The sequence below is a fragment of the Hipposideros armiger genome, unplaced genomic scaffold, assembly GCF_001890085.2.
Source record: "Hipposideros armiger isolate ML-2016 unplaced genomic scaffold, ASM189008v1 scaffold_157, whole genome shotgun sequence".
In the NCBI taxonomy this organism is placed as follows: domain Eukaryota; kingdom Metazoa; phylum Chordata; class Mammalia; order Chiroptera; family Hipposideridae; genus Hipposideros; species Hipposideros armiger.
Genome location: NW_017731507.1, coordinates 699,018 through 704,263, shown reverse-complemented (window position 1 = coordinate 704,263; position 5,246 = coordinate 699,018).

Sequence of the window (5,246 nt, the reverse complement as noted above, 5' to 3'; positions counted from 1 at the left end):
ACATGTTTTCACATATGGATGTTATGGATTTACGTAATACCACTTGGGCTTCTCAAAAAGCATGTTTTGTTTTCCTTTTGGGGAATGCGATCACCATGGGGATGGTTGGATAACTGGGTAGCATGATCCTACTGCTATACATATATAACCCGGAAAAAATTGTTCTCTGTGAATATGGTCAACAGCCTTACAATTTTCTCTCCACCTTAGCTCTCTCAGGTCAAGAAAAAATAAACTGGGATTGATCTTAATGTACTGCCCCCCACCCCCCACAAAGCTTGCATCTCCAAACAGTAGCCCAGAAAGGACAGAGCTTATACTCAAAATCAAACCCCGCTCCAATAAAGAAAAAAAAATGGAAAGTCAATGGAGGTGATTTTTGCAGAAATGCTTTTAGAGGTGGGGCTTGAACTCCAACATGATCAATGAAGTAGAAATAGAATCCACTCAAACCCATTTCAATATCCATGAGAATGGTGGTCAGAGGTGATGTAAAGAAGATTTCAGAATAGGATCAGACAATAAAGAGGTAAGTTGTGTCCTATGAAATGATTGAAAAACATACACAAAACATTGGCTTAATTATTAGTTTAGATATAAATTGAACCCATCGGATGCAGACTGTATGACTCCATTGGGAGGACAAAGCCTTAGCAATCTTCCCACACCCCTCCATACAGAGAGCCTGAGAAAAAAATTGCCCCTACTATCTGAAGCTCTAAATCTCATGTTCCCATGGTGATTGCTGGTTAATATGTAATCCCAGTTTACTTGCTCAATAGGTGATCCCAAATTTGCTTAGCACACAAGCCTTTTTTATCCAGGCTCATAGATCAAACCCCCTACTTGATACCGCCACATGGTGGTCAATGCTGTTCCTGAACTTAACATGCCCCAAACATGAACTTCTACCTTTTCTTTCTCCTGTGGTCTTCTCCATCTCGTCCTGCCAGTGGCTTAGGTCAAATATCTTTGGGTCATGCTTCACTTTCTATCAGCAAATTCTATCAACAAATTCTTTAGGCCTCCTTTCTAACATACCCAAAATCTGACTACTTCTCACCACCTCTACTGTTTCCATCCTGGTCAAAACCATGGTTGCCACTCACCTGGAATATCGCAGTGTCCTCTCTCTGTCACCCAGTTTCACCCTTGCACTCCNAGCTATTAGACTCCAGTTGGGAAAACACCACCACCAAATACCCACAATAAAGGCTTCTTGGTACCATGGAAAGGGTATTATGAGGGGTTTCTGGACCCAATTTCAATGTGAGAGGGGGATTTCCCCCCGCACAACTGATCAATTCACACTCAACAGCTGGGTGTATACAATTCAACTTAATTTTGGCTCTATCTACCTAGGGGTAGCATCAGACTATACAGCAGTGGTTCTCAACCTGTGGGTCATGACCACTTTGGGGGTTGAACGACCCTTTCACAGGGGTCACCGGGTACTCGTATGTGGGCGTATCTTCATATGGGCCTGGAGACGGATAGAGGAGTGGTGTCTCGGTTCCTAAGACCATCGAAAATATGTGTTTTTCGATGGTCTTAGGCGACCCCTGTGAAAGGTTGAGAACCGCTGCTCTACAGGTTAAGGACTCAGACCTACAAGACTGGTCCCTTCTCCCACTTCAGACAAGCCAGGTTGTCACCTGGACTTCCAACAGACTGGCTAGGAACCAGAGGTTCCCGTGACCCCCTCCCTTGGGTTTGATTAACTTGCTAGAGAGGCTCACAGAACTCAGAGAAACATGTTACTTATTAGATCATGGCTTCTAAAAAGATATAATTCAGGAACAGCCAGATTTCTTTGAGATTGGTTCAAAGTCCAAGACAACACCTGGAGAAGACTACATAAGTAGTTTTGGTTTTAGAGTATTGGGGAAGAGGTGAAGAAAGAGGTAAAGAAGCAGGAACAGGCCTTCTTGATCTCTAATTGACACTGGATTATAGATAATTTGGTCAGTATTCAGTTTGGTGGCAGCCTTGACTCTTAATCTTAGGAGTGATGGAAGCCGGACAAATTTTCCTTTCCTTGAGCTTTGCTTATTTGTAAAATAAGGGTGATAGGATACATGATGGCTCATTTCCCTTGAAATCACTAATTCCTTTATATAACAAAGGTAAAACATCAGCAATTTAGAACCCCCAAATTTCAAGAGTAGATAAGATAGACTATGGCATGATTTATTTTTTTAAAAATTTATATGCGACTATAATTAATACCGTAAAGCATGTCTTCAGATAAAACATTTAATAGCCTCATCTCAGTGATCCAAATCTATGCCTCCTATTATATTTCACAATGGTAGCATCATCCATCTAGTTGTCCAATTCCAAGCCTTGCCAAATACCACCACATTTGACTAATGTTCAAACCATAGAAGAGTAGAGTCTATTTCCTTAATGCATCGATCCCTCTGTCGAAAGACTTATCATTTGTCAATTGACTGACCATAACATCATCTCCATCTGGTCTCTGTTTCTCACCAGGACCTCCCCAATTCTCTCTCCTTACATTTATCAAACTAATAATTCCAAACAAATGTCCAACACCATTTCTTGTCTGTTGAAAATCCTTCAATGATTCTCTATAGCTTTCTGGAAAAAAATTCCAAGTCCCTGTCATAATATGAGAAGCCCTTCATAACTTGTATGACTTCATCTGTATTACATCAGGAAACACCTTCTGCCACTCTCTACTTCACATATCATTCCACCCAGAAAAAAGTGATTTCAAAATCCCCTGAAAAAAGCCCATCCATACATCTGTGCCTCCCAAATTCTTCTTTTTCTTGCTAAAAATATGCTCGTGTCTGCCTTACCTTCCTATGACCAGCCCTGATATTTCTCCTTATTGATCAAGATTCAGCCCAAATATGTTCTTCTTTCTAAAACCTCCCCTTCCTCAATGCCCCACTGCCAGTTCTCTGGGGCCCTATTACATGTTATAAATAATAATTTCAGTGTTCTTACATCATAATTTTATCATAGAAAGTATCACATATTACTTAATTACGAATGTACATTTTAGCCCTAGAGTAAACTTCATGACTGTTGTTAAGAAAATGACTTACTCATGTCTATACCCTCAGTCACTAGAACTGTGTTTGGCACAGAGCAGTTACATAAGACTGTTTTCAATAAATGAGGTACTGAATTAATGTCCTTCTCATAAGTAAGGAGGGTCCATGATATGTATTCAAGTAATAATAGTTTGTTAGTTCAAGTTGCAATGTACACATGAAAACGGTGGTGACAAATAATGCATTCTCTACTTTTTCATTCAAAATTTCCCAAATTCTAACAGATGTTTTCTCCAGTTCCATCTTAATACACAAGATAATTCTGTGCTTTGTATAGTTGCCTTATAGAAAGGCAGCGTATTCACCAAGTCAGCATTGTCCCAGTAAATAATGCATGGCAACATCATTGCCTGCAGAAGCAAATAATTTAGGTTTTGGTTAGCTGCACAATGAAAAAATGTAATATTTATGCTAACCAAATAATGTGACAAATACAAGTCCTCCAAATAATAATCACCACTCTCTTTCATGCTTTCTCATGTACAAAAATGCTCATCTAAACACCGAGGGTGTGAAAATACCACTCCTGGCTATGAAAACCAGGAATTTATTTCAATTCTCTCATATTTCCATTTTATCCTTTAAATTATTTTAAGTCATCAAGCCAATCAATGCCAACAGATTGAAAAGGATGCTATTTAATTTCATGAGCAATCACAACATTTTCATCTATGCAAAGTAAGAGAATAAAAATAATTGAATTGGGTCTTATGTCTAAAGGCTCAAAGTGATTCTCTGTGAGTAGCAGGAAGGACACTCCCACACCTGGATACACAGTGCAACAGAGGGTTTGCAGCATTTGAAGGAAGAAAGTGACCCTAACCTGACTTACTCTGTCATAAAATTGGCATGTGACTATCAGTGGGTCCACTTAAAATGTTTTGGGCATATTTTGTAACTTTTGTAAGATATTCTCTTTACATTCTAATTCAAGAAAAGAAGAAGAAAACAAAATTAATGGATACTTCTCTGATAAGTACTAGATAAGTGCTCTAATCCACATAACTTTATGTGGTCACCACTATTATCTCTACTACTCAAGATGAAGAAATGATTCCCTGAGAAGTTACCTAAGTCCTCTCTCCCCATTGTTCATAAGTTGCAAGAGGAGCAGATACAATATTAACCTTTCCAAATTAAAGGTTTTAAAAAATTTTCCCCCCATATTGTTCAAATATATCTCTTATCATATATAACAAGGCCTGGCTCAAACAAGACTGGACTAGTCCACACAGCTATTTTGGGACATGTAGTTAGGATGTCTCAAACTCATGGATTTATCCTTTTCACGCATATTTTACTTAGGAATTATACAGCAGGCTCTGGGCTGGATGAACTACATAGATAGGGCCTTTATCCTCAAAAGGAAAATTACTATAGTGAGAAGTATGTGTGTGGTGTGATACCTACCTGCTAGGGTAGAGGGGAGACACAGCACATACAGGATAACTAAGGTAGACTGGGGAACATGGGTGACTAAATGAAGCTAGAAGACACAATTTGAATGACCATCTTAGAAGGGAGGTAAAACGGAGATGGCAATCCCCAAAGAGATCACAGGTGAAAGAGCTGATAGGGATTGGGAGCCAAGATGCAAAATGGGTGCGTGTCAGGTGGACACAAGTGTTGGATGAGGGGAACAGAACAATGAGAGAAACAGAACAGGATGGGGTCCGTGTGGGGTAACAAAAGAGAGAATTCTTAGACAAATACACATCAAGGCTACTGAAGACGTTTTCGCCAAGTCAGTCCAGGATTTTTACATGTGGTTGTGAACACATAATGGAATCAGAATAGAGGCACAACAAAGGGTACTTCTGGGGAAATACCTCATAAAGATGAAATTTTCTGAAACTAGGGAAATCAGGAATTCATAAAATTTTAATTTATTTTGATGGCCATAAATCAATACTGGTATAAGAATTCCATGTATCGAACATTTGCTACATAGTAGTCTCTAATTTCTACCCATATTTCCTCATTTAACCCTTCTAAGCAAGTCTCTTCAGAGGATGGTATTATCCCATTCTACAGATTGGGAAATTAGGCTTGAAAAGTTTAGGGAATTTGCCCCAAGTCATAGGGTGGCAGGTGGAAGAACCAGCCTTAAAATATTTGCTTAATATTAATTTATTCACTTTTCTTTGTGGGACCAAC